Source organism: Phyllobates terribilis, unplaced genomic scaffold, assembly GCF_046119375.1.
Source record: "Phyllobates terribilis strain yellow unplaced genomic scaffold, ASM4611937v1 Scaffold_4__5_contigs__length_816908805, whole genome shotgun sequence".
Classification (NCBI taxonomy): domain Eukaryota; kingdom Metazoa; phylum Chordata; class Amphibia; order Anura; family Dendrobatidae; genus Phyllobates; species Phyllobates terribilis.
Window position 1 is genome coordinate 255,680,053 of NW_027362764.1, and position 15,490 is coordinate 255,695,542.

Sequence of the window (15,490 nt, forward strand, 5' to 3'; positions counted from 1 at the left end):
CAATAATGGGACTTATGTTTGTAATATGCTGTACTGCATGGCTCTTGTAAGGGGCATTACAAGTTGCTCCGTCCTAATTTTTGGCAGCTTTTGCTGGGAAAGCATAAGCAAATACTATGGGACACCCACTCCCCAATAATGGGACTTATGTTTGTAATATGCTGTACTGCATGGCTCTTGTAAGGGGCATTGCAAGTTGCTCCGTCCTAATTTTTTGGCAGCTTTTGCTGGGAAAGCATAAGCAAATACTATGGGACACCCACTCCCCAATAATGGGACTTATGTTTGTAATATGCTGTACTGCATGGCTCTTGTAAGGGGCATTGCAAGTTGCTCCGTCCTAATTTTTGGCAGCTTTTGCTTGGAAAGCATAAGCAAATACTATGGGACACCCACTCCCCAATAATGGGACTTATGTTTGTAATATGCTGTACTGCATGGCTCTTGTAAGGGGCATTGCAAGTTGCTCCGTCCTAATTTTTGGCAGCTTTTGCTGGGAAAGCATAAGCAAATACTATGGGCACCCACTCCCCAATAATGGGACTTATGTTTGTAATATGCTGTACTGCGTGGCTCTTGTAAGGGGCATTGCAAGTTGCTCCGTCCTAATTTTTGGCAGCTTTTGCTGGGAAAGCATAAGCAAATACTATGGGACACCCACTCCCCAATAATGGGACTTATGTTTGTAATATGCTGTACTGCATGGCTCCTGTAAGGGGCATTGCAATTGCTCCGTCCTAATTTTTGGCAGCTTTTGCTTGGAAAGCATAAGCAAATACTATTTGACACCCACTCCCCAATAATGGGACTTATGTTTGTAATATGCTGTACTGCATGGCTCTTGTAAGGGGCATTGCAAGTTGCTCCGTCCTAATTTTTGGCAGCTTTTGCTTGGAAAGCATAAGCAACTACTATGGGACACCCACTCCCCAATAATGGGACTCATGTTTGTAATATGCTGTACTGCATGGCTCTTGTAAGGGGCATTGCAAGTTGCTCCGTCCTAATTTTTGGCAGCTTTTGCTGGGAAAGCATAAGCAAATACTATGGGACACCCACTCCCCAATAATGGGACTTATGTTTGTAATATGCTGTACTGCACGGCTCTTGTAAGGGGCATTGCAAGTTGCTCCGTCCTAATTTTTGGCAGCTTTTGCTGGGAAAGCATAAGCAAATACTATGGGACACCCACTCCCCAATAATGGGACTTATGTTTGTAATATGCTGTACTGCATGGCTCTTGTAAGGGGCATTGCAAGTTGCTCCGTCCTAATTTTTGGCAGCTTTTGCTTGGAAAGCATAAGCAAATACTATGGGACACCCACTCCCCAATAATGGGACTTATATTTCTAATATGCTGTATTGCATGGCTCTTGTAAGGGGCATTGCAAGTTGCTCCGTCCTAATTTTTGGCAGCTTTTGCTGGGAAAGCATAAGCAAATACTATGGGACACCCACTCCCCAATAATGGGACTTATGTTTGTAATATGCTGTACTGCATGGCTCTTGTAAGGGGCATTGGAAGTTGCTTCGTCCTAATTTTTGGCAGCTTTTGCTGGGAAAGCATAAGCAAATACTATGGGACACCCACTCCCCAATAATGGGACTTATGTTTGTAATATGCTGTACTGCATGGCTCTTGTAAGGGGCATTGCAAGTTGCTCCGTCCTAATTTTTGGCAGTTTTTGCTGGGAAAGCATAAGCAAATACTATGGGACACCCACTCCCCAATAATGGGACTTATGTTTGTAATATGCTGTATTGCATGGCTCTTGTAAGGGGCATTGCAAGTTGCTCCGTCCTAATTTTTGGCAACTTTTGCTTGGAAAGCAAAAGCAAATACTTTGGGTCACCCACTCCCCAATAATGGGACTTATGTTTGTAATATGCTGTACTGCATGGCTCTTGTAAGGGGCATTGCAAGTTGCTCCGTCCTAATTTTTGGCAACTTTTGCTGGGAAAGCATAAGCAAATACTATGGGACCCCCACTCCCCAATAATGGGACTTATGATTCTAATATGCTGTACTGTATGGCTCTTGTAAGGGGCATTGCAAGTTGCTCCGTCCTATTTTTTGGCAGCTTTTGCTAGGAAAGCATAAGCAAATACTATGGGACACCCACTCCCCAATAATGGGACTTATGTATGTAATATGCTGTACTGCATGGCTCTTGTAAGGGGCATTGCAAGTTGCTCCGTCCTAATTTTTGGCAGCTTTTGCTTGGAAAGCATAAGCAAATACTATGGGACACCCACTCCCCAATAATGGGACTTATGTTTGTAATATGCTGTACTGCATGGCTCTTGTAAGGGGCATTGCAAGTTGCTCCGTCCTAATTTTTGGCAGCTTTTGCTGGGAAAGCATAAGCAAATACTATGGGACACCCACTCCCCAATAATGGGACTTATGTTTGTAATATGCTGTACTGCATGGCTCTTGTAAGGGGCATTGCAAGTTGCTCTGTCCTAATTTTTGGCAGCTTTTGCTGGGAAAGCATAAGCAAATACTATGGGACACCCACTCCCCAATAATGGGACTTATGTTTGTAATATGCTGTACTGCATGGCTCCTGTAAGGGGCATTGCAATTGCTCCGTCCTAATTTTTGGCAGCTTTTGCTTGGAAAGCATAAGCAAATACTATGGGACACCCACTCCCCAATAATGGGACTTATGTTTGTAATATGCTGTACTGCATGGCTCTTGTAAGGGGCATTGCAAGTTGCTCCGTCCTAATTTTTGGCAGCTTTTGCTTGGAAAGCATAAGCAAATACTATGGGACACCCACTCCCCAATAATGGGACTCATGTTTGTAATATGCTGTACTGCATGGCTCTTGTAAGGGGCATTGCAAGTTGCTCCGTCCTAATTTTTGGCAGCTTTTGCTGGGAAAGCATAAGCAAATACTATGGGACACCCACTCCCCAATAATGGGACTTATGTTTGCAATATGCTGTACTGCATGGCTCTTGTAAGGGGCATTGCAAGTTGCTCCGTCCTAATGTTTGGCAGCATTTGCTTGGAAAGCATAAGCAAATACTTTGGGACACCAACACCCCAATAATGGGACTTATGTTTGTAATATGCTGTACTGCATGGCTCTTGTAAGGGGCATTGCAAGTAGCTCCGTCCTAATTTTTGGCAGCTTTTGCTGGGAAAGCATAAGCAAATACTATGGGACACCCACTCCCCAATAGTGGGACTTATGTTTGTAATATGCTGTACTGCATGGCTCTTGTAAGGGGCCTTGCAAGTTGCTCCGTCCTAATTTTTGGCAGCTTTTGCTGGGAAAGCATAAGCAAATACTATGGGACACCCACTCCCCAATAATGGGACTTATGTTTGTAATATGCTGTACTGCGTGGCTCTTGTAAGGGGCATTGCAAGTTGCTCCGTCCTAATTTTTGGCAGCTTTTGCTGGGAAAGCATAAGCAAATACTATGGGACACCCACTCCCCAATAATGGGACTTATGTTTGTAATATGCTGTACTGCATGGCTCCTGTAAGGGGCATTGCAATTGCTCCGTCCTAATTTTTGGCAGCTTTTGCTTGGAAAGCATAAGCAAATACTATTTGACACCCACTCCCCAATAATGGGACTTATGTTTGTAATATGCTGTACTGCATGGCTCTTGTAAGGGGCATTGCAAGTTGCTCCGTCCTAATTTTTGGCAGCTTTTGCTTGGAAAGCATAAGCAACTACTATGGGACACCCACTCCCCAATAATGGGACTCATGTTTGTAATATGCTGTACTGCATGGCTCTTGTAAGGGGCATTGCAAGTTGCTCCGTCCTAATTTTTGGCAGCTTTTGCTGGGAAAGCATAAGCAAATACTATGGGACACCCACTCCCCAATAATGGGACTTATGTTTGTAATATGCTGTACTGCACGGCTCTTGTAAGGGGCATTGCAAGTTGCTCCGTCCTAATTTTTGGCAGCTTTTGCTGGGAAAGCATAAGCAAATACTATGGGACACCCACTCCCCAATAATGGGACTTATGTTTGTAATATGCTGTACTGCATGGCTCTTGTAAGGGGCATTGCAAGTTGCTCCGTCCTAATTTTTGGCAGCTTTTGCTTGGAAAGCATAAGCAAATACTATGGGACACCCACTCCCCAATAATGGGACTTATATTTCTAATATGCTGTATTGCATGGCTCTTGTAAGGGGCATTGCAAGTTGCTCCGTCTTAATTTTTGGCAGCTTTTGCTGGGAAAGCATAAGCAAATACTATGGGACACCCACTCCCCAATAATGGGACTTATGTTTGTAATATGCTGTACTGCATGGCTCTTGTAAGGGGCATTGGAAGTTGCTTCGTCCTAATTTTTGGCAGCTTTTGCTGGGAAAGCATAAGCAAATACTATGGGACACCCACTCCCCAATAATGGGACTTATGTTTGTAATATGCTGTACTGCATGGCTCTTGTAAGGGGCATTGCAAGTTGCTCCGTCCTAATTTTTGGCAGTTTTTGCTGGGAAAGCATAAGCAAATACTATGGGACACCCACTCCCCAATAATGGGACTTATGTTTGTAATATGCTGTATTGCATGGCTCTTGTAAGGGGCATTGCAAGTTGCTCCGTCCTAATTTTTGGCAACTTTTGCTTGGAAAGCAAAAGCAAATACTTTGGGTCACCCACTCCCCAATAATGGGACTTATGTTTGTAATATGCTGTACTGCATGGCTCTTGTAAGGGGCATTGCAAGTTGCTCCGTCCTAATTTTTGGCAACTTTTGCTGGGAAAGCATAAGCAAATACTATGGGACCCCCACTCCCCAATAATGGGACTTATGATTCTAATATGCTGTACTGTATGGCTCTTGTAAGGGGCATTGCAAGTTGCTCCGTCCTATTTTTTGGCAGCTTTTGCTAGGAAAGCATAAGCAAATACTATGGGACACCCACTCCCCAATAATGGGACTTATGTATGTAATATGCTGTACTGCATGGCTCTTGTAAGGGGCATTGCAAGTTGCTCCGTCCTAATTTTTGGCAGCTTTTGCTTGGAAAGCATAAGCAAATACTATGGGACACCCACTCCCCAATAATGGGACTTATGTTTGTAATATGCTGTACTGCATGGCTCTTGTAAGGGGCATTGCAAGTTGCTCCGTCCTAATTTTTGGCAGCTTTTGCTGGGAAAGCATAAGCAAATACTATGGGACACCCACTCCCCAATAATGGGACTTATGTTTGTAATATGCTGTACTGCATGGCTCTTGTAAGGGGCATTGCAAGTTGCTCTGTCCTAATTTTTGGCAGCTTTTGCTGGGAAAGCATAAGCAAATACTATGGGACACCCACTCCCCAATAATGGGACTTATGTTTGTAATATGCTGTACTGCATGGCTCCTGTAAGGGGCATTGCAATTGCTCCGTCCTAATTTTTGGCAGCTTTTGCTTGGAAAGCATAAGCAAATACTATGGGACACCCACTCCCCAATAATGGGACTTATGTTTGTAATATGCTGTACTGCATGGCTCTTGTAAGGGGCATTGCAAGTTGCTCCGTCCTAATTTTTGGCAGCTTTTGCTTGGAAAGCATAAGCAAATACTATGGGACACCCACTCCCCAATAATGGGACTCATGTTTGTAATATGCTGTACTGCATGGCTCTTGTAAGGGGCATTGCAAGTTGCTCCGTCCTAATTTTTGGCAGCTTTTGCTGGGAAAGCATAAGCAAATACTATGGGACACCCACTCCCCAATAATGGGACTTATGTTTGCAATATGCTGTACTGCATGGCTCTTGTAAGGGGCATTGCAAGTTGCTCCGTCCTAATGTTTGGCAGCATTTGCTTGGAAAGCATAAGCAAATACTTTGGGACACCAACACCCCAATAATGGGACTTATGTTTGTAATATGCTGTACTGCATGGCTCTTGTAAGGGGCATTGCAAGTAGCTCCGTCCTAATTTTTGGCAGCTTTTGCTGGGAAAGCATAAGCAAATACTATGGGACACCCACTCCCCAATAGTGGGACTTATGTTTGTAATATGCTGTACTGCATGGCTCTTGTAAGGGGCCTTGCAAGTTGCTCCGTCCTAATTTTTGGCAGCTTTTGCTGGGAAAGCATAAGCAAATACTATGGGACACCCACTCCCCAATAATGGGACTTATGTTTGTAATATGCTGTACTGCACGGCTCTTGTAAGGGGCATTGCAAGTTGCTCCGTCCTAATTTTTGGCAGCTTTTGCTGGGAAAGCATAAGCAAATACTATGGGACACCCACTCCCCAATAATGGGACTTATGTTTGTAATATGCTGTATTGCATGGCTCTTGTAAGGGGCATTGCAAGTTGCTCCGTCCTAATTTTTGGCAACTTTTGCTTGGAAAGCAAAAGCAAATACTTTGGGTCACCCACTCCCCAATAATGGGACTTATGTTTGTAATATGCTGTACTGCATGGCTCTTGTAAGGGGCATTGCAAGTTGCTCCGTCCTAATTTTTGGCAACTTTTGCTGGGAAAGCATAAGCAAATACTATGGGACCCCCACTCCCCAATAATGGGACTTATGATTCTAATATGCTGTACTGTATGGCTCTTGTAAGGGGCATTGCAAGTTGCTCCGTCCTATTTTTTGGCAGCTTTTGCTAGGAAAGCATAAGCAAATACTATGGGACACCCACTCCCCAATAATGGGACTTATGTATGTAATATGCTGTACTGCATGGCTCTTGTAAGGGGCATTGCAAGTTGCTCCGTCCTAATTTTTGGCAGCTTTTGCTTGGAAAGCATAAGCAAATACTATGGGACACCCACTCCCCAATAATGGGACTTATGTTTGTAATATGCTGTACTGCATGGCTCTTGTAAGGGGCATTGCAAGTTGCTCCGTCCTAATTTTTGGCAGCTTTTGCTGGGAAAGCATAAGCAAATACTATGGGACACCCACTCCCCAATAATGGGACTTATGTTTGTAATATGCTGTACTGCATGTCTCTTGTAAGGGGCATTGCAAGTTGCTCTGTCCTAATTTTTGGCAGCTTTTGCTGGGAAAGCATAAGCAAATACTATGGGACACCCACTCCCCAATAATGGGACTTATGTTTGTAATATGCTGTACTGCATGGCTCCTGTAAGGGGCATTGCAATTGCTCCGTCCTAATTTTTGGCAGCTTTTGCTTGGAAAGCATAAGCAAATACTATGGGACACCCACTCCCCAATAATGGGACTTATGTTTGTAATATGCTGTACTGCATGGCTCTTGTAAGGGGCATTGCAAGTTGCTCCGTCCTAATTTTTGGCAGCTTTTGCTTGGAAAGCATAAGCAAATACTATGGGACACCCACTCCCCAATAATGGGACTCATGTTTGTAATATGCTGTACTGCATGGCTCTTGTAAGGGGCATTGCAAGTTGCTCCGTCCTAATTTTTGGCAGCTTTTGCTGGGAAAGCATAAGCAAATACTATGGGACACCCACTCCCCAATAATGGGACTTATGTTTGCAATATGCTGTACTGCATGGCTCTTGTAAGGGGCATTGCAAGTTGCTCCGTCCTAATGTTTGGCAGCATTTGCTTGGAAAGCATAAGCAAATACTTTGGGACACCAACACCCCAATAATGGGACTTATGTTTGTAATATGCTGTACTGCATGGCTCTTGTAAGGGGCATTGCAAGTAGCTCCGTCCTAATTTTTGGCAGCTTTTGCTGGGAAAGCATAAGCAAATACTATGGGACACCCACTCCCCAATAGTGGGACTTATGTTTGTAATATGCTGTACTGCATGGCTCTTGTAAGGGGCCTTGCAAGTTGCTCCGTCCTAATTTTTGGCAGCTTTTGCTGGGAAAGCATAAGCAAATACTATGGGACACCCACTCCCCAATAATGGGACTTATGTTTGTAATATGCTGTACTGCACGGCTCTTGTAAGGGGCATTGCAAGTTGCTCCGTCCTAATTTTTGGCAGCTTTTGCTGGGAAAGCATAAGCAAATACTATGGGACACCCACTCCCCAATAATGGGACTTATGTTTGTAATATGCTGTACTGCATGGCTCTTGTAAGGGGCATTGCAAGTTGCTCCGTCCTAATTTTTGGCAGCTTATGCTTGGAAAGCATATGCAAATACTATGGGACACCCACTCCCCAATAATGGGACTTATGTTTCTAATATGCTGTATTGCATGGCTCTTGTAAGGGGCATTGCAAGTTGCTCCGTCCCAATTTTTGGCAGCTTTTGCTGGGAAAGCATAAGCAAATACTATGGGACACCCACTCCCCAATAATGGGACTTATGTTTGTAATATGCTGTACTGCATGGCTCTTGTAAGGGGCATTGGAAGTTGCTTCGTCCTAATTTTTGGCAGCTTTTGCTGGGAAAGCATAAGCAAATACTATGGGACACCCACTCCCCAATAATGGGACTTATTTTTGTAATATGCTGTACTGCATGGCTCTTGTAAGGGGCATTGCAAGTTGCTCCATCCTAATTTTTGGCAGCTTTTGCTGGGAAAGCATAAGCAAATACTATGGGACACCCACTCCCCAATAATGGGACTTATGTTTGTAATATGCTGTATTGCATGGCTCTTGTAAGGGGCATTGCAAGTTGCTCCGTCCTAATTTTTGGCAACTTTTGCTTTGAAAGCAAAAGCAAATACTTTGGGTCACCCACTCCCCAATAATGGGACTTATTTTTGTAATATGCTGTACTGCATGGCTCTTGTAAGGGGCATTGCAAGTTGCTCCGTCCTAATTTTTGGCAACTTTTGCTGGGAAAGCATAAGCAAATACTATGGGACCCCCACTCCCCAATAATGGGACTTATGATTCTAATATGCTGTACTGCATAGCTCTTGTAAGGGGCATTGCAAGTTGCTCCGTCCTATTTTTTGGCAGCTTTTGCTAGGAAAGCATAAGCAAATACTATGGGACACCCACTCCCCAATAATGGGACTTATGTATGTAATATGCTGTACTGCATGGCTCTTGTAAGGGGCATTGCAAGTTGCTCCGTCCTAATTTTTGGCAGCTTTTGCTTGGAAAGCATAAGCAAATACTATGGGACACCCACTCCCCAATAATGGGACTTATGTTTGTAATATGCTGTACTGCATGGCTCTTGTAAGGGGCATTGCAAGTTGCTCCGTCCTAATTTTTGGCAGCTTTTGCTGGGAAAGCATAAGCAAATACTATGGGACACCCACTCCCCAATAATGGGACTTATGTTTGTAATATGCTGTACTGCATGGCTCTTGTAAGGGGCATTGCAAGTTGCTCTGTCCTAATTTTTGGCAGCTTTTGCTGGGAAAGCATAAGCAAATACTATGGGACACCCACTCCCCAATAATGGGACTTATGTTTTTAATATGCTGTACTGCATGGCTCCTGTAAGGGGCATTGCAATTGCTCCGTCCTAATTTTTGGCAGCTTTTGCTTGGAAAGCATAAGCAAATACTATGGGACACCCACTCCCCAATAATGGGACTTATGTTTGTAATATGCTGTACTGCATGGCTCTTGTAAGGGGCATTGCAAGTTGCTCCGTCCTAATTTTTGGCAGCTTTTGCTTGGAAAGCATAAGCAAATACTATGGGACACCCACTCCCCAATAATGGGACTCATGTTTGTAATATGCTGTACTGCATGGCTCTTGTAAGGGGCATTGCAAGTTGCTCCGTCCTAATTTTTGGCAGCTTTTCCTGGGAAAGCATAAGCAAATACTATGGGACACCCACTCCCCAATAATGGGACTTATGTTTGCAATATGCTGTACTGCATGGCTCTTGTAAGGGGCATTGCAAGTTGCTCCGTCCTAATGTTTGGCAGCATTTGCTTGGAAAGCATAAGCAAATACTTTGGGACACCAACACCCCAATAATGGGACTTATGTTTGTAATATGCTGTACTGCATGGCTCTTGTAAGGGGCATTGCAAGTAGCTCCGTCCTAATTTTTGGCAGCTTTTGCTGGGAAAGCATAAGCAAATACTATGGGACACCCACTCCCCAATAGTGGGACTTATGTTTGTAATATGCTGTACTGCATGGCTCTTGTAAGGGGCCTTGCAAGTTGCTCCGTCCTAATTTTTGGCAGCTTTTGCTGGGAAAGCATAAGCAAATACTATGGGACACCCACTCCCCAATAATGGGACTTATGTTTGTAATATGCTGTACTGCACGGCTCTTGTAAGGGGCATTGCAAGTTGCTCCGTCCTAATTTTTGGCAGCTTTTGCTGGGAAAGCATAAGCAAATACTATGGGACACCCACTCCCCAATAATGGGACTTATGTTTGTAATATGCTGTACTGCATGGCTCTTGTAAGGGGCATTGCAAGTTGCTCCGTCCTAATTTTTGGCAGCTTTTGCTTGGAAAGCATATGCAAATACTATGGGACACCCACTCCCCAATAATGGGACTTATGATTCTAATATGCTGCACTGCATGGCTCTTGTAAGGGGCATTGCAAGTTGCTCCGTCCTATTTTTTGGCAGCTTTTGCTAGGAAAGCATAAGCAAATACTATGGGACACCCACTCCCCAATAATGGGACTTATGTATGTAATATGCTGTACTGCATGGCTCTTGTAAGGGGCATTGCAAGTTGCTCCGTCCTAATTTTTGGCAGCTTTTGCTTGGAAAGCATAAGCAAATACTATGGGACACCCACTCCCCAATAATGGGACTTATGTTTGTAATATGCTGTACTGCATGGCTCTTGTAAGGGGCATTGCAAGTAGAGATGAGCGTTGTTCTACTCGAACTGTTCGCCAATCTCAAATTCGAGCTGTTTTGGGCGGTGTTCGAGCCGCTCGGCGAACACGAACAATTTGAGAAAAATTCGGCTGTTCGAGGTTATGTTCGATAACTGTTCGTGCACCAAAATCATAACTGGATTTTTTCTCAGTAATGATGAAAATTAATGTTAATACGCAGTTTGAGTGTACAGCGGGGCGGGGGGAGGGGCAGGGGATGGATCTCTGCAGGAACAATGAAGATCTCCATTTTTTTTTCTCTTTCCCGCATTTGCAGTGGGGAGGTGCAATCTGTCAGCCTATCAGCAGCGCACACACGGAGCGAAGTGCTTTTTTTCACACAAGCAAGGGCATGTGTGATTGGCAGTGTATGTCACATGTCCTTGCCCTATAAGACCAAGCCATTTTCCCCGTCGCCACCATTTTCTCACTGCTGCAGCTGCGTGTTAGACGGCACCGCTGTTCCTGTGTGCGCTATACCTTGTTAATTTCAAGCCAATTTTCGCACAAATATACAGATAGCTTGGGAGTAGGGAATAGTTGTGATTGCAGTCCTTTTAAGGACTAGGTTACAGCATTTCCTACGACTTTTATCAGGCAGGTCTGTGCTCTTAAATAGATAGATTGTGGGAGTAAAGACTAATTGTAATTGGAGTCCTTTTCAGGACTAGGTTACATCAGTTCCTATCAGTTTTTGCCAGGCAGGTCTGTGCCAGTGCTGTGCAAGTTTTTTTCACAGCATTTGGCTGAATCTAGCAAAGCTAATCCTTTTTGGCCTATTGCAGAGTGTGTTAGTCAGTGGAGTAGCCTATCTGTGTTGCAAGATATACCACCTGTGTATAGAATACCAATTTTTTTACTGCACCTAGTGAAGTAAAATCTTTTGGGCATAGCATCATTCTATTAGTCCATCTATACTGACCTCCATCAGGTTGCAAACTGAATATAATTTTTTTCTGCATCTAGCTCTGAAAAAATATTTGGGCTTCTAGCAGTGTGTGGGACTTGGTCTATTAGTCCATCTATACTGACCTCCATCAGGTTGCAAATTAAAAATAATTTTTTTCTTCATTTAGCTCTGAAAAAATATTTGGGCTTCTAGCAGTGTGTGGGACTTGTTCTATTAGTCCTTCTATACTGACCTCCAGCAGGTTGCAAATTGAATATAATTTTTTTCTGCATCTAGCTCTGAAAAAATATTTGGGCTTCTAGCGGTGTGTGGGACTTGGTCTATTAGTCCATCTATACTGACCTCCATCAGGTTGCAAATTAAAAATAATTTTTTTCTGCATCTAGCTCTGAAAAAATATTTGGGCTTCTAGCAGTGTGTGGGACTTGGTCTATTAGTCCATCTATACTGACCTCCATCAGGTTGCAAATTAAAAATAATTTTTTTCTTCATTTATCTCTGAAAAAATATTTGGGCTTCTAGCAGCGTGTGGGACTTGTTCTATTAGTCCATCTATACTGACCTCCATCAGGTTGCAAATTAAAAATATTTTTTTTCTGCATCTAGCTCTGAAAAAATATTTGGGCTTCTAGCAGTGTGTGGGACTTGGTCTATTAGTCCATCTATACTGACCTCCATCAGGTTGCAAATTAAAAATAATTTTTTTCTGCATCTAGCTCTGAAAAAATATTTGGGCTTCTAGCAGTGTGTGGGACTTGGTCTATTAGTCCATCTATACTGACCTCCATCAGGTTGCAAATTGAATAAAAAAAATTTCTGCATCTAGCTCTGAAAAAATATTTGGGCTTCTAGCGGTGTGTGGGACTTGGTCTATTAGTCCATCTATACTGACCTCCATCAGGTTGCAAATTAAAAATAATTTTTTTCTGCATCTAGCTCTGAAAAAATATTTGGGCTTCTAGCAGTGTGTGGGACTTGGTCTATTAGTCCATCTATACTGACCTCCATCAGGTTGCAAATTAAAAATAATTTTTTTCTTCATTTAGCTCTGAAAAAATATTTGGGCTTCTAGCAGTGTGTGGGACTTGTTCTATTAGTCCTTCTATACTGACGTCCAGCAGGTTGCAAATTGAATATAATTTTTTTCTGCATCTAGCTCTGAAAAAATATTTGGGCTTCTAGCGGTGTGTGGGACTTGGTCTATTAGTCCATCTATACTGACCTCCATCAGGTTGCAAATTAAAAATAATTTTTTTCTGCATCTAGCTCTGAAAAAATATTTGGGCTTCTAGCGGTGTGTGGGACTTGGTCTATTAGTCCATCTATACTGACCTCCATCAGGTTGCAAATTAAAAATAATTTTTTTCTGCATCTAGCTCTGAAAAAATATTTGGGCTTCTAGCAGTGTGTGGGACTTGGTCTATTAGTCCATCTATACTGACCTCCATCAGGTTGCAAATTGAATAAAAAAATTTTCTGCATCTAGCTCTGAAAAAATATTTGGGCTTCTAGCGGTGTGTGGGACTTGGTCTATTAGTCCATCTATACTGACCTCCATCAGGTTGCAAATTAAAAATAATTTTTTTCTGCATCTAACCCAGCCAATAGTTTTGGCCTAATACCACAGTTTGGCCACTCAGCTCTGCTCGGTTACCATCCATTGTTTTTTTGTGCAAACAACTCCAGAGTTGTGAATTAGTTAACCACCAAAATGAGTGGAAAAAGGCCTGCTGCTGGTGGAAAGGGGAATAGGCGTGTTGGGAAGGGGAAAAAAGGTTGTGTCCGTGGGGTAGGTGCAGAAGAAAGACCATCTTCCAGCCAAACTAAAATGTCTACTTCTTTTAGCGGACAATGTGATAAGATCCCTTTCTTACGGCCACGCCAATCGCTACAAATTCCAGATGAGGCACAAAAACAGCAGGTGCTTCAACGGATATCAAGTGCTCCTTTAAGTGGGCTCTCCTCCACATCAACTTCAACATCACAAATACTCCAGTCCTCAAAGGTGTCACCCAAATCACACTTGCTTCCTCACAGCTCCCAAATCTCCAGCTGCCCGTCTGAGTATGAGGTAGAACAGATGGTTGAGTCTGCAGAGCTGTTTACTCATACTATAGCCTGGGAATCAGAGGTCGACTCCAGCGCTTCTGTGAATCCAGACGAGGAAATGATCTGCACTGATGCCCAGAATCTTTATGAGTCGGATCCAGGACCAGACGCAGAAGGTTCTGACCATAATGTAGACCCTCATTCCCAAACTGTAACTCCTGTTGGTGGAGACAATGAGGAAGACGATGATAAGACTCAAATACCTGATTGGAGCGACAACTTTAGTTTTTTGTCAGGGCAGGAACAGGTTGGCTCTGAGGACGACGGGTGTGATAACGCACAGGGTGATGATGATGAGGTCGGAGATCCCCCTTACTGTCAACCCACAGTCAGCCAAGAGATGAGGTCAGCAGAGGAGGTGGAGGAAGATGCTAGTGACGACGAGGTCAGGTTGCGCCTTCCTGGACAGAGACGTAGTACTGGAAGCACGTCAACAACTGCATCCTCAAACACAACTCTGCCTCTCACCACAAGTCGTGGTGGCTCTTCAGGTCGCATGGGTGCTAAGCCTTGCATAGCCTGGGCATTTTTTCAGATCGATAAAGATGACCCAACTCGTGTTATCTGTAACATTTGTCAGCAAAAGCTAAGTAGAGGCCAAAAAATACATAGTTTGAGTACTTCATGCATGAACCGGCACATGGACATGAAGCATAAGTTGCAGTGGGAAGCTCAGTGTGCTACAATGCGGTCTAGCCGGCCGGGCCAACCACCGTCTGCCATATCTTGTGAATCCGCGGCCTCTTCATCCTCTGTGACTGGGGGGACAGCAGTCACACCTGTTTTGGGGCGCAGACCTGCCACCTCTTTACCCGCAACAGCCAGCGTGATTGGCAGGTCATCATTTTCTTTGGAGGTGGTAACACCAGCTGGTCTTGAGCGCTGTCCGACATCGATAGCACCACCTTTGGATCAAGGCAACCTAACATGTCCGCCTGCATCTTCCTCACAGACCGGCAGTTTGCCGGGGACACCCTTATCAACCCCGTCTAAGCACAATAGCCAGCCCTCGGTCCCTCAGATGTGGACAAGTAAAAGACCATTTCCTCCTAGCCATGAGAAAGCTAAGAGGTTGAATTTCACCATCTGCAAGCTCTTGGCTACAGAAATGCTGCCTTTCCGCCTGGTGGACACAGAGGATTTTCGAGACCTTATGTCCGTCGCAGTGCCCCAGTACCAGATGCCCAGTTGGCACTACTTCTCAAAGAAAGGTGTGCCTGCGCTCCACCAGCATGTCGCACACAACATCACCGCTTCTTTGAGAAACTCTGTGTGTGACAGGGTGCATTTCACCACAGACACTTGGACGAGTAGGCATGGACAGGGGCGTTACATGTCGCTGACTGGGCACTGGGTAACTATGGTGACAGCAGGACAAGGGGCTGCTGTCCAAGTCTTGCCGTCCCCACGAGTTGTGCGTCAATCCTCTTTATGTCATTTTTCCTCCACTGCTTCTGCCTCCTCAACCTCCTCTCGGTCTTCCACCTGCACCCAAAGCCTGTTTGGTCATGCCACAAGCTTTCTAACTGCGCAGAAGGGATCCTGCACACCTCCTTACTATGCTGGCAGTAGGGCTCAACGTCATCAGGCGGTTTTTACATTGAAATGTCTGGGAAATGTGAGTCACACAGCTGAGGAGTTGTGGTCAGCTCTGGAGAACCAATTTCATGAATGGTTGTCTCCACTGGACCTGAAACCAGGGAAGGCCGTGTGCGACAATGCTGCAAACCTGGGTGCGGCCCTTCGCCGGGGCAAT